At 42.7% G+C, this 20,787-nt stretch overlaps 1 protein-coding gene across 1 annotated transcript in view; it reads left to right on the top strand.

Annotated features, from left to right (window-relative positions):
* Positions 1–5,022: 5,022 nt before the first annotated feature.
* The window catches only part of CHD1 (chromodomain helicase DNA binding protein 1), a gene marked incomplete in the record, with an annotated part of 4,694,407 nt that continues 4,678,642 nt past the window's right edge, over positions 5,023–20,787 (top strand). The window contains 1 exon segment of the mRNA XM_044063873.1: positions 5,023–5,171.

Genomic DNA, 20,787 nt, shown 5'->3' on the forward strand with positions numbered 1-20,787 from the left:
TGGCACCAGTTATCCGTCTCTGTGAGACCCTTTTGGAGGATGCTTGTGTCAGTCGGCGAGTCGATTATGGCACCCAGTTTGCAGTCATCTGCAAACTTGGTCAGCCATAGTCCTCCTGTGTTAGCCTGTACCTCAGAGAAATATATACCAAACAAGAGAGGTCCCAGGACTGAGCTTTGTGGGACGCCACTTGTAACTGGTTTACAGTCTGACATGGCACCTGCAATTCTGACCATGTGGGTTCTATCCCTGAGCCAGTTTGCAACCCATCTTGTGACATAGGGTTTGATATTTAAGCTGGTGGGCTTATTTATGATGCCCGAGTGGGGTATTGTGTCGAAAGCTTTTGCGAGGTCCAGGTAGGCTGTGTGGACTACTTTCCCTTCATCTATGGCCTTGGTGACTGTTTCAAAGAAGTCGACCAGGTTCAAGAGGCAAGATCTGCCCTTAACAAAGCCGAATTGGGTAGGATCCAGTGTTTGGAGGTTCCCAATGTCTTTGTTTACGAGTTCCATGATGATACGCTCCATAGCTTTGCAGACCAGGCTAGTCAGGCTTATAGGGCGATAGTTTCAGGGTCCTTTGTGGCACCACCTTTGTGGAGTGGGACCACTGTTGCTGTAAGTCATTCCTTGGGTACATATCCTGTAGTAAGGCTGAGATTGAACAGTGACGTTATATGAAGGTTAAGTTCTTCTTGGAGCTCGTGTAAGACGCAGCCCGGGACACCGTCTGGTCCCATTGATGCTGTGTTTTTTGCACTGGAGAGGGCAGCTCTCACCTGTGCATCTGTGATGTCAGGGAGGCTACACTCTGTTGGGACAGACATTTGCTCTTTTGGGGGGGGAGGGGGGAGACGTTTGCACTGAACCTGTCTGCCAGGATGTTGGCAATGTCTGTGGGTTCAGTGTATTTTTTGTCATTTTGCACTAACTCAGAGCATATCTGGGAGTTGCCACCCAGGTTCCTGACATAACTAAAGAAGGCCTTGTGATTATCTTTAGAGTCTTGTGCAATTTTTCTTTAGGAGCTGGCCTTAGATGATTTTATGAGGGATCATAGTTTCTTACTAGTACTGATCAGAGATGCCTTCCTTTTTGGGATTTTGCTCTATCATGTAGTAGCTTCCTCCTTCTGTTGTATAGCTTATTTATGGCTGGGGTCCGCCAGACAGGTCTCCTGCTTTTGGAGTAGTGAGTCTTGGTTTTATTTGGGATATCACGATCCATGCATTCCTGTAGGTGTCCATAGAATGCGTTTGTAAAGGATTCTGCAGTTTGGGCCGTATTTTCCACTGGCCCAGGGGCTTTGAAGGATTCCACCTCTGTTTTGAGAAGTGTGAAGTTTGCTTTTGAGAAGTTCTTCACCGTGGTTTCCTTGGCTAGGGGTGGGGATGGGATATGGATGTCCAGTGAGATTAATTTATGGTCAGATCTTACCAATGAGGGGTATACCTCTGGTATGGAACACAGAGCCCCCATGTTGGTGATAATCAGGTCCAATATGTTTTCCCCTCTTGTGGGAGTGGTGACCAGTTGTTCCATAGCATTTGAGTTTATAAATTCTAGGAAACATTGGGCGAGAGAGTTGGGGCTTGAGTAGTGCTCCCAGTCTATGTTTGGGTAGTTGAAGTCACCCAATATAATGGTGTTTTGAGAGACCTTCATATTCTCCAGTGTTCTCAGGAAAGCCGAGTGGGGTTCCCGAGTTTGGGAGGATGGTCTGTAGCAGGCTACAAACTGAAAGGCAGTTTTGCCCACTGTTAGTTGCACATGGATGCTCTCCGATGCTTCGTGCAGTGCCACTAACCTGGAGGTGTGGGTATCTTTGATGAATATGGATACTCCCCCTCCTTTTGTGGTTCGGTTCGAGTTTTGGGGCCGAAAAGCATGGTATGAGGTATAACCTGGTAGTGCTGGGGTGCTCTTGGGAGCCTTGAACCAGGTTTCTGTTACTGCACAGATATCGATATTCTCCATACTGAGGAGAGCCTCGAGTGCGTGCATCTTGAGGTTTAGACTTCTGGCGTTGAGCAGCATTACCCTTAGTTTCTTTTTCCTTTTGTTGTCTATGGAGGTGGGTTTGTCTTTTGAGCCTTGCCTAAAAAAGGCACTATGGGGGTGGCAAGAGCCTTAGTATTCGAAAGCCCAGGGGTGACAGGTGCAAGCCGTCCCTAGAGAAGCAACGTGGCTTGTCGAGCATGTCATCCCAGGCTGACAGACGCTGGATCCCCTTTGAATGACACCAATACTTCAGCCAATTGTTAAAATTGATCATTTTGTCTTTATACTGTGGCATCATTCTTGGTGAGGGTAAGATGTTACTCAAGGTCAGGGTCATACCGGCCTGGGCTACATGATCAGAGAGCTCCTCTATGTTTCTTTTCATGTAGTCCAGGGAGATACGTCTCAGGTCATTCACACCAGCATGAACAATGACAGAGTCATATTTGTACTTGCTTTGGAGTGACCTGAGTGATTGTGTTATGTGGCAGATCCTGGCACCTGACAGGCAGCTTACATTGACCTTCTCCTTGTTCAGCCTGGTGAGTGGGACGTCAGTGTGTCTGACAATAGAGTCACCTATTACAAGTGGATAAGGTGTGTTGTTTAGCCTTAATGGCTGTGACTGTGTGGCACACTGACTTTGTGAACTATGTGATACGTGGGTATTGTTGTGGGGTAGCGGTTGCTTGGATGTCTGCTTTGGAGGTCTCTGCTGCTTTGGCAGATTTTTATTTAGAGCCTCCGAGTATGTTTTTGTGTGTTTATGTGTTTGGTTTGCTGTTGCGATAGGTCTATGTGAGACTGGATTTGTGGTGTGTGTGGTTACCTTCTCCTCCTGACCGACTGCGCCAGTACTGGGTTGAGAGAGCTCAGCCTCCAGTTTGGCTATATAGTTGCATCTCTCACATATATTTGAGCTTGTTAGGAGGAGGAGAGGGTGGTCTGTGTACATAAGGCAGTTGTAACATTGCCTCAAGATTCCCAGATTCACCAGCTGGATTGGAGTAAACCCGAAACTGACTTTTGGACATGCCAGAATAGTATAAGGAACTACTTTTTGACTGATCAAAAAGGACCAATAAGGAGCCAGGTACTTAAAGGGAGTATAAGAGGGTGTAGTGTTTTAGTTTATTAGTGCTTACTTATAAGATTACTTATACGAGCAACTGCAGGGCTTTAGAATGAAAATAGAGTGCTTACTTTGAGATTTAGAACAGTTCTAAGGGAAAAAAGTGAACAGCAGACTTTGTGGAGCTGGGAATAGTTTAAACCCGTTTAAGCGGTGCTGCCCGATGCTGCGCTATGCGCAAAACCGCGCAAATGCGGGTTTTAAAGCAGGGAAACTGAAAGAGATAGGAATTGGCCCAAAATGGCCAATAAGCTACTAGTTTCAGGGCTGAGACCACTCCTCCAGGGACAGATAGGCTGCTCAAAGCTCCCCACTCTCACTGGTGAACAGAGAAGCTTCCTCCTATCCAAGTACGGATATGGGCAACACAGGAAACTATACCACAGTCCGGAATTCAGCAAAACCTGAAATCTGGACTAATCTAGTTCAGCAAAGGCAGGAAAAGAGAATATTTTTTTTTTGTTTTTTTCAGGAAACAGCAGAAAAACACAGAGAAAACACTGTAAATGCTAAAAACAGACTAGCACACTTTAGTGTCTAGCCTACAACAGTTATACAATACAAAAACGACTTAAACTGATATAAAACAAGTGCAAAAACTGTAAAAAGCAGAAGGCAAATGCAATTTAAACTCTTTAAAGCACAGATCAGTTAGAAATTCACTTTTTAGGCGGGAAAAGGCATTCGGAGCAAAAAAACAGAGAAAAAAATACTTAAATCTGGAAAAGTCTCTCTTGGGTCTCTCTGTTGCCTGTATCACTCTGCAGGACACCACGCGGAGCTGTGCGGAGTTGTATACTGGCGCAAAACCATGCAAATGTAAATGACTGTAATCCTTTTGAGATTTACCAGAAACCAACAAATTATACAATGGACAGGGCAAAAATAGAAGGCAAAGCAAGGAACGTTCTGCAAATTTGGGGTGCTGTTGAGCATTATGGCACACACACACACACACACACACAGATTATACAGATTTTCACTGAATGTCCAGATTTTTTTGCCTCACATTTTGGTCTGTTTCTCATAATATTTGTTTTTTTTTCTGGCAAATCACTGGGTATTGAAGTCACTAAATAACGACACGTTTAAGTTTCAGACTTCATACTCATAGCACAAAGCCTATTATTTTAGAAACCTTCTAAGTTTATAAGAGCAATATTTAAAAATCTGACCCTATTTTGGGACCTTTGTCGCTCTGTTACTTTTGACTTTGTCCAGATTTATTGCGCTAAGAGGTTGAGATGTACGGGTGCACAGTTTCCAAATATCGGCAGATACGTTGAAACATTGCAAGCATCACTGTTTTGAAGCACGAATCAAGTCTGCAAAATGCGGACAAAGTATTTCCGTAAAACATTTTTATAATTGGTCAAAGTATAGAAACATGAGTATAACCGTGGATTATCCCGCCTCATAACACTGACAGAAATGGATTGTCTTTCCTCCAGCCTTTTCACCGTGATTTATTACCTCTCAACTGTACAAAATTTAAGCAGAATATCCAGATAGTTGCCTCATATTTTGCGTCTGGTCCTCCTAAAATTTGGGTTTTTCCGGCAAATCGCTGACGAGTGAAGTTACTAAATACTGGTAAATAACGAAAGCCATTTCAGATTTAGACTCCGTATCACTCAGTGAATGCAAACAATATAAAACCCGTTATTCTATCAACTTTCTAAGTTGTAAGAGCAGTATTTAAAAAGTGTCCCTATTGTTGAGCCTTTGTCTCCCTATTACTTTTGGCTTTGTCCAGATGTCTTGCTCTGAGAGGTACAGCAACATTGTTTTCACCTGCTTTTACACACTGTCTCAAGTTACGCGCACGCCGGAGTTACGTCAGCACTGGGGTTTCCAACAACCTTAGCTGAGTATGCGCATGGGAAGACAAATGTATGGCGGCTGCCGGGATATAGAAAGTATGAGCTAAAAGGGTCATAATTTATGATTTGTTTGGAAACGAGCGCCTTTTATACTGCTAACAATAAAACATCACTATTTAAAAACGGAAAGCGTGACCAAATAGACCACTGCAGGTAAGGGCAGTTTACATGATGGCATTGAGGTTCCTAGGTCGGTGAATTGTGAAAGGAGATTGGGGGAGAATAACCAGATAGTGTGCCCTGGCGCGTGGGACGAAGAATGGTCTGGAGGTAGAGAGGTCATTCATGGCGGCTTTGGGTTGCTGTTAGGGAAGGACCTCCGGCGGAAAGGGGATCTCTGGATGTAGCGAAGAAAAATGCTTTTGAATGTAAACTTTTAATTAAGGGGATCTACTGCGGTTCAAGAAAAGAATGACAGAGCTTGGTAGCGTAAGTGACGGGCATTCCTTAGAAGAAGTTCCGAGTTACTTGAAAAAGTAATAGAGGGACCGAGCCAGAAACAGAGACCCCGAGATGCCAACCTCCTATAAGGGTGAAGGCATATACAAAAGTTACTTGGGATACCGCGTGGAAGTACTGGGGAGTGAGTGGGTGGGCTGAAAAAAAAAACGGAAACCGATTTGACAGTGTTAAAAATAAGTACGGCTGTGACAGTGTTTTACATTGTAATAGTATGCATATGTTGCGATGATTGTTTCCATGGATCTTGGTGCTGCCTTTCTGGCATCGCTGGCCCGCGGTCGGTACCTTGGACGCTCTCTTGCAGGAGGGTGCCAGTGTAATTTGCTGCCGGTGTTCAGGCCTTAGGTTTTGCCAGGATCGTGGTCTGGGAGAGCACACCGCATACTCGGCTGCAAACTGGGAAGCAGCGTAGTCTTTGTGTGGCTTGATCCGCGAATATTGTCAGCTGTGAGTAGGCCGGGTACAGCATAAGTCAGCCGTGTAGTGCAGGTCATCAGCGCACGTCACTGGAGGTTTGGGAGAGGTGGGATGGGTGTTGCTGTCAGTTTTTGATCCTCCTGGTCAAATCTAGTTTTCTTTGTTTATTTGATTGCGTTAATGAAATGGTGAAGAATAAGCCTGGTGAGAATTAAAACCCTCTTATCAGTAGTACTGATTTCTTAATGTCATCTATCATCCTGAATTATTCTGTGTAAAAAAATATATATATATATATATATATATATATATATATATATATATATATATATATATATATTAGGTATAACTTCACTCTATTATTATTTTTGTTCATAATTTTACTGTTTGTAAACTATAACTTGCTATGTCTTGTATGTTATGTAATGTACATCTCTGTAACATGTATTCTTGTTGGAGCTTTTCTCCCCAGGACTCCATTGAAAATGGGTTCACTTGGCCCAGTGGACCATCCTGGTTAACCAACAGCAAATAAATAAATAAATACTGTAATTCCTTATTTTCTTAATGAGGGACCATGTCACAAATAATTCGGGGCAGTTTTTAAGTATTGGGTTCATCTTATTTGTCAGAAGAGAAGAGTTTAGGTTAAGTTTTTTTTGTCAAGTAGAAGTCTGTATTTTTTTATATATATTGCCTAACTTTGCCCGTTTCCCTAACAGTATTGATATTTCTGTAGTAGGTCTTTTTGTTTCTATTGCTTTGGATTTGTACCCACTGTGATATAATACCATTGATTGTGTCTAAAAATGTTCAATTTTGATCAGTGCACTACCGCAGTAAACAAAGTTGGGTAAATAAATAAAGTAACGTTAAGAGTGACAAACCAACATTCAGGGATTTCATTGAAAGGCATAGTAGTGTCAATAGAACTAGCTGGAGTCGGTAGTGAAGGAATTGAGAAGTTGTGGAGTTGGGTTTCTGAGTTAATTTCTCCCCAGGATAGGATAGTCTTCTGCATTTGGTTTAGTCTTTGTCTTATTGAGTTTTGAAAAATAAAACTGGCTGTTCGGGGATGCTTCTTTTAGTTGTACAGAGTGCTAGGTAGAAGAATATTGCTTTGACTAAGCTAGCAAAGGTGTTTAATGTTTGTGCTAAATTAGAACTATGTAAATTTAATATGCTCATTTGCAGGGTCTGTCTCTCTGCCTTTGAAAAGTATAGTTCTGTCGTGTTGTATACTGCACAGACTGGGCTTGTGTTTTGCACTATATATTTCTGTGTGTGTTTTATGAATTTCTTCTTTCAAATACGGCCCATGTGTGTATACACATGAAAGTGATACCTGTGGATCAGTGATCTACTCTTGGTCAGCAGTGGAAATGACTAAGTAAATGGCAAGGATGCGGAAAAGTTTTTGTACTACAAAAGGTTAAGTTCAGTCACATTCTGTGACCTCTGTCTTGTGAATTAAATGTGTGGGTAGTCCTAAAAGTTGCTTATTAACAGATTATATTCATGGCCCGCCATTGCACGGAGCAATTTGTTTATGAATTAAGCATGCAGTTGGTCAAAAAACAAATAACCCAAAGACCAAGAAGGTGAACTTGTCCATGGACAGTGTGTCTGACGCAGGCCAGAAGCACAAAATGTGATGGACATGTGAAACAGAATCAAAGAATTTGGTAAATTTGGGATAAACTTGGCTAGGTTTAAAGTGGCTGTTTGTGCTGAAAGCCTAGTTACCACCAATAAACATATTTTATGGATCCCTATCAGATGATAGGAACTTCATTTGACTGAGACCATAAGACTGAAATTTCAAAATACTGAAAAATCACTTGACTGAAACCCATAATACTGAAATCTTACAATGCTAAATGTCAACATACTAAATTGTAATGTAAAGTGGACGATATAAATCCAGAATAGCTGGGGGAATATGCCCCCCCAACTATATATACTAGAACTCCAGGATTGCACTACAGTTGGGGAAAGGGCTATTCTGGTTTTATATCGGCCACTTTACAATTCAGTATGTTGACATTTAGTTTTGTAAGATTTCAGTATTATGAGTTTCAGTCAAGTGATTTTTTAAGTGTTAAGAAATTTCAGTCTAATGGTTTCAGTCAAATGAAGTTTCCATCATCTGATGGGGATCCACATATATGTTTGTGTGTGTATATGTATATATAATAATATATTTATTTATTTTACATTTGTTTACCGGGAAAAGTCCCACTGGACAAAGGTACATTTTCAGCGGAGGCCCGGGGGGGAAAGCTCCAAATACAGTAGAATACACACACATACACACTGACAATATAAATCAAACAGGAACTCTTTACAGTTGAGCATGCTTAGCAAAAATTAACTTTTTTTTTGTGTTAGTTAAGAGTAATTGCTAAAATGGCTAAGAGTGAGTACTATGTAGACTTTTTCTTTTTTTCATAGTACTATAGGGGCTTTATCCATGAGTAAACAAGCAGAGAATAGAAGGTGGAGAGCCACCATTTTGTTAGTAGAATCCCAGAGACAGTGAGTTGGTATGGTTTAACCTGGGGGGTGACATGGGCAAAGCCAGTGTTTTATGTAGTGGGTTTTGAGAAGTTTTTTTAAACTGGGAAGTAGAGGTTGTAGAGGCTAGGTGATTTGGGAGTGCATTCCAAGTTCTGGTAATGGAGCAGGCATAGAGAGATTTGCCAGCCTCATTTTTGTGTTTAATGACATTTATAGGTTCATAGGTTCATACTAGGCTATCTGCCCTAGGGCATTTATAAGCCTAGCCAGAATGTGTTTGGCTTTCGCCACCCATTTTAAATTTATTTTGCTATGCCCTTTTTCGAGGTTAGTATACTGTGCCTCTGTCTAACAGTGACACAGAAGTGATACCCGGGGTAAACCTATGATCTCCCATCCACTCATCAAGATTCCTCTTGAAGAGAGTCAATGAGGGACTCTGCCTAACCTGGACTGGGATTTTATTCCAGAGTGAAGGGAGCCTCTGGGTTATGAATCTGTCCCTCCAGCATGTCCTATTTATTTCAGTGCTGAGGTTCAAGTCTCTTGAGCACGTAGCTCGATGGGATTTGGATTTTCTGAGGTGCAGCATGTCCATTAATTCCGGGTTGGACATGGCTTTATACGTCAGGCACAGATCGCCTCTGAACAGGCGGTATGCCACTGAGTAGAGCTGGGGTTTCTTTAACCGGGCAGCATATGACATCTGTTTGAGCCCTTTGATCCTCTTGGTGAGGTACTTTTGGGGTCTTTCCAGTTGCTGCAGGTGTCTGGTAAGGTAAATCCCAAAAGGGGCATTGTACTCAATTATGGGCCTGATGAGGGATGAGTAAAGAGGCACGATGACCTCCCCTGATCTAGATGTGAATCCCTTCATGATTTGGTGGGCTATATAAAATGTTTTTCTAACCACTTTGGCCACGTGGTTGTCAAATGAGAGATTACTATCAACTTGGGTCCCCAGGTCCCTAATTACTTCTTCTGTACTTAATGGATTACCACCTATGTGGTAATTTGTGGGCACTTTGTTTTTGCCAAAGGGGATGACTATACACTTTTTGGCGTTTAGCGTGAGGCCATGGCTCTGGCACCAGTTGTCTGTTTCTATGAGGCCCTTTTGGAGGATGCTTGTGTCGGCTGGAGAGTCGATTATGGCACCCAGTTTGCAGTCATCTGCGAACTTGGTCAGCCACAGTCCTTCCGTGTTGGCCTGTATCTCCGAGAAATATATACCGAACGAGAGGTCCCAGGACTGAGCCTTGTGGGACACCACTTGTAACTGGTTTGGAGTCTGACATGGCTCCAGCAATTCTAACCTTGTGGGTTCTGTTCTTGAGCCAGTTTGCAATCCATCTAGTGACATAGGGGTTTATATTTAAGCTGGTGAGCTTATCTATAATGCCCGAGTGGGATATTGTATCGAAGGCTTTTGCGAGGTCCAGGTAGGCTGTGTGGACCACCTTCCCCTCGTCAATGGCCTTGGTGACTGTTTCAAAGAAATCGACCAGGTTTAAGAGGCAGGATCTGCCCTTAACAAAGCCGAACTGGGTAGGATCCAGTGTCTGTAGGTCCCCAATATCTTTATTTATGAGGTCCATAATGATCCTTTCCATAGCTTTGCAGACCAAGCTAGTCAGGCTTATGGGGCGATAGTTTCCAGGATCCGTTGAGGCTCCACCTTTATGGAGAGGGACCACTGTTGCTGTACGCCACTGTTTGGGCACATATCCTGTAGTAAGGCTGAGATTGAACAGTAGTTTTATGTTTGGGTTTAGCTCTTCTTGGAGTTTATGTAGGACGCAGCCCGCGACACCGTCTGGTCTCATTGATGCTGTGTTTTTTGCTTTGGAGAGGGCGGCTCTTACTTGAGCATCTGAGATGTCAGGGGGGCAGCACTCTGCTGGGATAGATATTTGCCCTTTTGGTGGTGGGGGGGAGTTTGCGCTGAACCTGTCAGCTAGGATGTTGGCAATGTCTGTGGGTTCGGTGTATTTTTTGTCATTTTGGACTAATTCTGAGCATATCTGGGAATTACCACCCAGGCTCCTAACATAACTAAAGAAAGCCTTGGGATTATCCTTAGTGTCCTGTGCAATTTTTCTCTCGAAGCTGGCCTTAGACAATTTTGAGTGCCCCATAGTTTTTTGCTAATACTGATCAGTGATGCCTTCCCTTTTTGGGATTTTGCTCTATCATTTAGTAGCTTCCTCCTTCTATTGTATAGTTTGTTTATGGCTGGGGTCCACCAGACAAGGACGTCTGCCTTTGGAGGATTGGGTCTTGGTTTTATTTGGGATCGCATGATCCATGCATTCCTGAAGGTGTTCATAGAATGCGTTTATAAAGGATTCTGTGGTCTGGGCCGTATTTTCCACAGGCCCGGGGGCTTTGAAGGATTCCACCTCGGTTTTGAGGAGTGTGAAATTTGCTTTAGAGAAGTTTTTCACTGTGGTCTTCTGGGCAGGGGGTGGGGTCGGGATGTGAATATACAGTGATATTAGTTTATGGTCTGATCTTACCAGTGAGGGATACACTTCTGGTCTGGAGCATAGAGTCCCCATGTTGGTGATGATCAGGTCCAGTATGTTTTCCTCTCTTGTGGGAGTGGTAACAAGTTGTTCCATAGCATTTGAGTTTATAAATTCTAGGAACCTTTGGGCTAGGGTGTTGGAGCTAGAGTAATGCTCCCAGTCTATATTTGGGTAGTTGAAGTCGCCCAATATAATGGTGTTTGGAGAGACCTAAATATTTTCCAGTGTTCTCAGGAAGGCTGAGTGGGGTTCCTGGGTTTGGGAGGGTGGTCTGTTGCAGGCTATAAACTGGAAGGCAGTTTTACCCACTGTTAGTTGCACATGGATAGTCTCTGATGCTTCATGCTTTGCCACCAACCTGGAGGTGTGGGTATCTTTGATGAATATCGATACTACCCAGATTAGTAGATCTTAGGGTTCTGGAGGTGGTGTAGGGGTGAATTAGTTGCTGAAGGGCAGGGGTTTTATCAGAGAGGTAGTAGAGCTTATGGGCAGTTGTGAGTTGGTTGAGCAGGGGGAGTTGTGGAAACTCAAGCCAGCTCAGTTGGCTGAGGGTTGGACAGTGATGAGACCTGCGAGTGGATTCGGTAGCAAACTTTGCAATCTTGTTGTAGCAAGATTTCATCTTGGTTAGTTTGGCGTGGCGAAGGTTGGTTAGGATAGGGGAGGCATATAGGAGGATGGATAACAGATGGGTACTTGAAATAGTGGCTGTGGTGTGTGTAGTCATGAACTGTCGGTTCCTATAAAGGAGTCCCATCTTTTTGTTGACCTTGATTGTTTGGGCTATATATATGTCGAATTTCAGATTTGACAATTTCTATGCCTAAAAGCTTAGTGTGAGTTGTGTTTTATTTATTTATTTTTATTTTATTTTACATTTGTTAACCGGGAAAGTCCGACTGGACGCATATCCATTTTCAGCGGAGGACCGGCGAGAAAAGCTCCAATAGCATGCCATAAAGAAATTTCACAAGAATATAGAGAGGTATAGCTTCCATAGAAACATAAGTTGTGTATAGATTAATAATTCCTTTAGTAAAGTCAGCATACTGGGGTGATTAGTGTATTACCTTTGGATTTTATGGCAAAATCATTGTTTACTGGTGGAGATCTACCAGGGCTAAAGAGAATAAGTTTGTTTTTTTTTTTTTGGGGGGGGATTTGAGCACAAGTTTGATGTTGGTGAACCATTCTTCGGCTAGGGTAAAGTTATTTTGGGTGATGGTTTTTAGTTCATTCAGGGTGGGTGCAGCACATATAATAGTGGTGTCATTTGCATATTGCACTATAGAAGCAGAGAGTGAGGATGAGGCTAACTGGTTAAACAGTGAAAATAGCAAGGGACTGAGGATAGACCCTTGAGGGACACTTATGGCTATTGGTAGTAAGGGGGGCAGTTGGTGTTGCCATAGAACTGCCTGTTGACGGTTTAATAGGTAGTTACTAAACCACGATATGGTGAAGGGGCTTATGTTAAGGATAGCTAGGGTTTCTAGGAGCATACTATGGTTATAACCATATGAAAGGCTTTGGATAAGTCTAAGAATGTGGAGGATACGAATAGACCATTATTTCTATGGTGATTCACAATGTTGGAAAATGAAAGCAGTGCTGTGGTAGTGCTATGGGAAGGTCTAAAGCCATGCTGGGATGTGGATAGTAGGTTGTTTTTTAGGAGGTAATGCATAAGCTGGGTATGAACTACTCTCTCTCTCTCTAATATTTTTGATAAAGGTGATAGAATTGCTATGGGGCGGTAGTTGGTAAGCTCAAGGGATTGACCCCCTTTGTGCAATGGTATAATATGAGATATTTTCCAAGAGTGGGGTACTTTGCCTTCTGTTATTGACCTGTTTATGAGGATGGACAATTGGATAGGCAATAGGATCTGCTGTGATCTGCAGGAAATCAGCAGGTAGATTGTCGGCTGCTAATGTGGCTGGTTTAAGTTTTTTGAAGAGTTTAGCAATTGTATTAGTTCATAGGTCGGTACTAGGCTATCGGCCCTAGGGCCTATACAAGCCTAGCCGTAACAATTCCCTGGCTATTTCTTCCCACACTATTTACTTCCTTGGACCCCTGTCGAGCAGGGCAACAGACGTGATCCCCGGGGTGAATTTCCTTTCTCCCATCAAATCATCAAGGTTCATTTTGAAGAGGGCCAAAGAGGTGCTCTGCTTGACATGTATGGGCAGTCTATTCCAGAGTCTGAGGAGTCTCTGGGTCAGGAACCTATCTCTCCAGCATGTTTTGTTTATTATGATGACAAGATTTAGATCCCTGGAGCGTGTGGCTCTGAAGGATTGGGATTTCTTTGTGTAGCATGTCTAACAGCTCTGGGTTTGACATGGCCTTGTATGTTATGCAGAGAACGCCTTGTAGTAGATGATATGCGACCGAGTATAGCTGGAGTTTTTTAAGGCGGTCAGCATAGGGCATCTGCTTTAGGCCTGTGATTATTTTAGTGAGGTATTTCTGCGGCCTTTCCAGTTGTTGCAGATGTCTTGAGAGGTACATACCAAATGGAGCGTTGTATTCTATAATGGGTCTACTGAGGGGATGAGTACAGTGGGACAATGACCTCCTTTTTTCGGGATGAAAAGCCCTTGGTGATGAGGTGTGCCACATAGAAGGATTTCCTGACTGTTGTGGCAATGTGGTTATTGAAGGTGAGACCACTGTCCACTTGTGTCCCTAAGTCTCTTATCACACTTTCGGTGTGTAGTGTACTGCCACCTATGTGATAATTCACGGGTACATGTTTTTTTTCCAAAGGGGATAACTATACATTTCTTGGCATTGAGCTTGAGCCCATGGCTCTGGCACCAATCATCTGTTTCTGTAAGGCCCTTTTGTAGAATATCCACATCATTTGGGGATTCAATAATGGCTCCCAGTTTGCAGTCATCTGCGAACTTGGTTAGCCAGAGTCCCTTAGTGTTGGCCTGTATTTCAGAGAAGTAGATGCCAAACAAGAGGGGTCCCAGGACTGAACCCTGAGGTACTCCACTTGTCTGCAGCTGGATTTGGAGTCAGCTACTTTTACAGATGGGTTCTGTCAGTAAGCCAGTTGGCAACCCATCGAGTGACGTAGGGATTAATGCCCAGCTTAGTAAGTTTATCTATTATTCCAGAGTGGGGGATGGTGTCAAAGGCCTTGGCGGGGTCCAGATAGGCTGTGTGGACTGCCTTACCCTCGTCCACGGCTCTGGAGATTGATTCAAAGAAGTCAGTAAGGTTCAGGAGACTAGATTGGCTCTTCACTAACCCAAACTGGGTGGGGTCCAGTGTTTTAAGGTTGCCAATGTCTTTGTTTATAAGTTCCATGATAATACGTTCCATGGCCTTGCAGTTCAGGCTTGTCAGACTGATGGGGCGGTAGTTCCCGGGATCCAAGGTGGATCCCCCTTTGTGGAGTGGGATAAATGTAGCTGTGCGCCACTCAGTGGGCACGAAGCCTGAGGTGAGGGTATGATTAAACATGACACTTGGGTGAGGTGCCAGTTCATTTTGTAGTTCATGTAGTACACAGCCTGCGATGTGGGGACTGGGTTCAGGGAAAAACTGGGCTAGTAGTTTTTGTAATAGAAAGGGTGGGGGTTACAGTTGCTGTGGGGGTTGGTAGTTGTGTTTTGGTCATCAGCTAGAGCTTGGATTGTTTCAGTGAAGCATTTGTTAAATTGGGTGGGGATGTTGCTGTGGTTATTTGGTAATACTGGTAGGTTTTCTTGGGTGTAGTAGTTTATTTATTGAAGCCCAGAATTTTTGAGGGTTGTTGTGTTTTTCCTGTATGTTTTTATAATAGTTAGTTTTATTAGTAGTTAGTTTTATTAGTTTTTTGGCTCTGTTGCGGAGTTCGTGGTAATTCCGTCTCTGGGCAGAGGTTTTGTTTGTGGAACTGTGACCAGGCTTTGTCTCTCTCTTTCATTAAGGACCAAGTATCTTTGCATAGCCATTGGGCATAGTTGGTTTTGTTTCTTGTGGTTCTAGGTGGTGCATGAGAGTTTAGGATTTTTAAGAAGGTGGAGTTAAAGTACTCCACGGCTTCATCTAGTGATAGTTTTAGGCGAGTCCGCTTACAGCATTTTAGGGAGTTGATTAGGTCATGAGCTCTGAGGTTTTTTTTTTTTTTTTTTTGCGTACAACTCTGAGAATGGGTTGTTTTGTTTGGTGGGACCGGTTCCTAATTAAGTATGTTGCTTGATGCCCACCAATCGGGCTGTCTTCCTGACAGTCTGAGTGACCAAGAGTGGGGGTCTGATAATAGATTCCAGTCCAAGATGGATTGGTGTTAAGAGGTTTTGTCAATTCTTGTGGGGGTTGATCTAATTTGGGTAAACCCATGGAGGTTGATGCAAGGAGAGGGTATAGATGAAATAATTGAAGTTCTACACAGTAAAAGTTGTCAATACAACTGAAATTCATAGTATTGATAACATTTTTAAGAGTATTATAATATCGTAACATAATGTACACGTTTCTGAGAGCAAAAGTAGTTATTTGCAAAGGAATACACTTGGCGGGTATGATGTCTCAGTCTTTGAAGCATTTAGGCATGATGCTGTATTTATAGGAATTGATTTGTAAGGGAGCTTAATGGTTATGTATTGAAAACTTAGCATCTATATATTTTTGGGTTAGTAAAAAGTGTTGGACTTCAGCTGTCTTTTTTGTTCAAAGATGATTACTAGGCTAATGGTGAAAGATCATTTACAAGCCTCACCAGTAATAGCCAGGATATGACAATATTATACCTTAATTTCCCAGATATGGGATGGTGTAGTATCAGGGTAGTGGGTCTTTGGGTGTTGGAGCCTTGAATCATTTTACAAGCTCCCTTTGTCTGTAAGGGACATGGGTAGTACCCCCTGGAGTAAATTTGTTTCCCCGTCCATTTATCAAATTTCTTTTTGAAGAGCGTGATGGGCTTTGTTTTACAAAGATGGGAAGTTTATTCCATAGATGAGGTGGCCTTTGGAATACAAATCTGTCTCTCCTGAAAATTCTGTTAGACTCCTAAATAAGGTACAGGACCATGGAACACGTCATAAGGGCTGGATCAGATAATGCCTTTTTTAGGTCAGCTGTAAGTCACATAGTCGCCTCTCAATAAACTGTATGAGGTGGGGTAAAGGAATAGGACCTTTAGTCAGTATAAGACGTGTGTTACGCTTTGTATTTTTTTTTTTCCTTCTTCTTCTTACTGGGAAACCTTTGGGTGCTGCTGCAGTTTTAAGTGCCTGGTTAGGTACGTGTAGAAGGAAGCATTGTACTTGATGAGGGCTGTTTACAGTGGTACATTGATTTCCTTTGACCTTGATGCCATACCTTCACTTAAAAGCTGAACCACACAGAAGGATTTTCTCACCACCGTAGCTACCTGGTCAAAGTTTAGGTTGCTGTTTCTGTGTTCCTAGGTCCCTCACCAGTGGGTCTACTTCTAGGGTTTTCCTACCAATATTATAATTTGCAGGAATATCTGATTTACTGAAGGGTATAATTACACATTTTTTAGCACTTAGTCTCAGACTGTGGTTTTGGCAGCAGCTGTTTAATTTTTAGGCCTGTTTGTAGAATGTCAGCATGTTTAGTGGGGGTTTCGATGAGTAAATCCACCTTACACTGTTTGGTGAACCAGAGGATCCCAACATTGGCCTTCACTTCAGAGAAGTGTGTGTGATTTTTATATATATATATATATATATATATATATATATATATATATATATATATGTGTGTGTGTGTTTATGCACGTGTGTGTTATATATACACGTGTGTGTGTTATATATACACACGTGTGTGTGTGTTATATATACACACGTGTGTGTGTGTTATATATACACACGTGTGTGTGTGTGTTATATATACACACGTGTGTGTGTGTTATATATACACACGTGTGTGTGTGTTATATATACACACGTGTGTGTTATATATACACACGTGTGTGTTATATATACACACGTGTGTTATATATACACGTGTGTTATATATACACACGTGTGTGTGTTATATACACACGTGTGTGTGTTATATACACACGTGTGTTTATATACACACGTGTGTGTGTTATATACACACGTGTGTGTGTTATATATACACACGTGTGTGTGTGTGTTATATATACACGTGTGTGTGTGTGTGTTATATATACACGTGTGTGTGTGTGTGTTATATATACACACGTGTGTGTGTGTTTATATATACACGTGTGTGTGTTTATATATACACGTGTGTGTGTGTTTATATATACACGTGTGTGTGTGTGTGTTATATACACACGTGTGTGTGTATATATACACACGTGTGTGTGTGTATATATACACACGTGTGTGTGTGTATATATACACACGTGTGTGTGTGTGTATATATACACACGTGTGTGTGTGTATATATACACGTGTGTGTGTGTATATATACACATCGCAGTGTGTCATATACACGTGTGTGTCATATATACACACGTGTGTGTGTCATATATACACACGTGTGTGTCATATATACACGCAGGTGTGTCATATATACACGCAGTGTGTCATATATACACACGCAGGTGTGTCATATATACACACGCAGGTGTGTCATATATACACACGTGTGTGTGTCATATATACACACGTGTGTGTGTCATATATACACACGTGTGTGTGTCATATATACACACGTGTGTGTGTCATATATACACACGTGTGTGTGTCATATATACTGCGTGTGTGTGTCATATATACGCGCGTGTGTGTGTGTCATATATACGCACGTGTGTGTGTGTGTGTCATATATACGCACGTGTGTGTGTGTGTCATATATACGCACGTGTGTGTGTGTGTCATATATACGCACGTGTGTGTGTGTCATATATACGCACGTGTGTGTGTGTCATATATACGCACGTGTGTGTGTGTCATATATACGCACGTGTGTGTGTGTGTCATATATACGCACGTGTGTGTGTGTCATATATACGCACGCAGTGTGTGTGTGTCATATATACGCGACGTGTGTGTGTGTGTCATATATACGCATCGTGTGTGTGTCTACGCACGTGTGTGTGTGTGTCTACGCACGTGTGTGTGTGTGTCTACGCACGTGTGTGTGTGTGTGTCTACGCACGTGTGTGTGTGTGTGTCATATATACGCACGTGTGTGTGTGTGTCATATATACGCACGTGTGTGTGTGTGTCATATATACGCACGTGTGTGTGTCATATATACGCACGTGTGTGTGTGTGTGTGTCATATATACGCGACGTGTGTGTGTGTGTCATATATACGCATGCAGTGTGTGTCATATACGCACGGTGTGTGTGTGTATATACGCATGCGGTGTGTGTGTCATATATACGCGGTGTGTGTGTCATATATACGCTGTGGCGTGTTATATATACGCCATGGCGAGTATATATACAGCCGCGCAGTGATAAACATTGAGCAGCCTGCCTGCCCCTGTGGGAGTGGTTACTGCCTTGAAACTGTAGTTTTATTGGCCAATTTGGGTCATTTCTAAACTCCTTGATCTCCCTCTCTTAAAACCAGATTGTCTCGTGGTTTTGGCGTCTTTTCAGACTTGTTGGCTGTTGGGGAAGCACCCACCAAGAGGAGAAAACGCTGAGAGAAGAAAGGAGCCACTTTTGAGATTTTAAGTATTTTTCTTCAGATTATTTGCTAAGTTTTTATGCATTGCCGCCTACTTTGAGCATTTTCTGGCTTGTAAAACTTGATTTCTGCATTGGTAACTGTATTTAGAACACAACCTAGAGCTGTTTACTGAATTTCTTGTTTGCACTTATTTTTAAAATAGTTTTCTGTCTCCGGCCTTGCAGTCAAGTGTGGGGTCATTTACTGCACTGTTATAACTTGTTGATACTTGTGAACCTCTGCTATCTTTAAAAAAATCTTGCTTTTTTCCCACTTTTCTGAGATTTAAAAAAGTTCAGTTACAGGCTTGCTGCTCTGAACTGTTTGTAAGTTTCTTGGAGGCCATTTTTCGCTTGGGCTAAAGGGAAGTCTCTCTGTTCATCAGTGGCAGTGATAAGCATTGAGCAGCCTGTCTGCCCCTGTGGGAGTGGTTACTGCCTTGAAACTGTAGTTTTATTGGTCATTTTGGGTCATTTCCAAACTCCTTGATCTCCCTCTCTTAAAACCCTCTCTTGCTCGTTTTTGTGCATAGCGCAACAACGGGCAGCGCCACCTAATTGGGTTTAAACTATTCCTGGCTCCACCAAGTCTGCTCTTTACTTTTTCCCTTAGAACTGCTCTATCTCTCAAATTAAACACCATATTCTCATTCTAATGCCCTTCACTGGTCCAAATAAGTAATCTTACAAGTTAGCACTATTAAACCATAAGCACTACTTACTCTTAAACTCTCTACGATTACCTTGACCCCTATTGGTCCATCTTAATTCAGTTTCCCTATATTACTCTAGCATGTCCAAAGGTCAGTCATTGGTTTCCTCTCCAGTCCAGCTGGTGAATCTGGGAATTTTGAGGCAATGTTACAACTGTGTCATGTACACGGACAACCCTCTCCTCCTCCAAACAGGTTCAAATATATGTGAGATGCAACCATATAGCCAAACTGGTGGCTGAGCTCTCTCATCTCAAAACTGGTGAAACCAGTCAGGAGGAGAAGGTAACCTCACACAACACAATTCCAGTATCACATAGTCCCACCACATCAGCGAACCAAACACATAAATACACAAAAACATACTCAGAGGCTCTAAATAAAAATCTACCTAAGCAACAGAGACCTCCAAAGCAGACATCCAAGCAAACGCTACCCCAAAACAAAACACGCACAACACATAGCTCACAAAGTCAGTGTGCCTAGCAGCCACAGCCCTTAAGGCTGAATAACACACCTGATACTCTTGTAATAGGTGACTCTATTGTCAGACACACTGACGTCCCGCTCACCAGGCTGAATAAAGAGAAGGTCACAGTGAGCTGCCTGTCGGGTGCTAGGATCTGCCACATAACGCAAGCACTCGGGTCACTCCAAAGCAAATACAAATATGACTCGGTCATCGTACGTGCTGGTGTGAATTACCTGAGACGTACCTCCCTGGACTACATGAAAAGAGACCTAGAGGAGCTCTCTGATCATGTAGCCCAGGCCGGTATGACCCTGACCTTGAGCATCATCTTACCCTCACCTAGAATGATGCCACAGTACAAAGACAAAATGATCGATTTTAACAATTGGCTAAAATTTTGGTGTCATTCAAAGGGGATCCAGTGTCTGTCAGCCTGGGGTGACATGCTCGACAAGCCACGTTGCTTCGCTAGGGACGGCTTGCACCTGTCACTATTGGGCTTTCGGATATTGGCAAAGGCTCTTGCCACCCCCATAGTGCCTTTTTTAGGCAAGGCTCAAAAGTCAAACCCACCTACATAGACAGCACAAGGAACAAGAAACTAAGGGTAATGCTGCTAAACGCCGGAAGTCTTAATCTCAAGATGCACGCACTCGAAGCTCTCCTCAGTATGGAGAATATCGATCTCTGTGCAGTGACAGAAACCTGGTTCAAGGCTCCAGAGAGCACCCCAGCACTACCAGGTTATACCTCATATCATGCTTTTCGGCCCCAAAACCCGGACCGAACCACAAAAGGAGGGGGAGTTTCCATATTTATGAAGGATATCCACACCTCCAGGTTAGTGGCATTGCACAAAGTATCTGAGTTCATCCATGTGCAAATAACAGTGGGCAAGACTGCTGACTGCTTTTCAGTTTATAGCATCCTACAGACCACCCGCTCAAAGTCAGGAATCCCACTCGGCTTTCCTGAAAACATTGGAGAACATGAAGACTAACCATATTCTAACTCCAA

This window comes from Protopterus annectens, chromosome 2.part2, assembly GCF_019279795.1.
Source record: "Protopterus annectens isolate FY-2018-M chromosome 2.part2, PAN1.0, whole genome shotgun sequence".
In the NCBI taxonomy this organism is placed as follows: Eukaryota; Metazoa; Chordata; order Ceratodontiformes; family Protopteridae; genus Protopterus; species Protopterus annectens.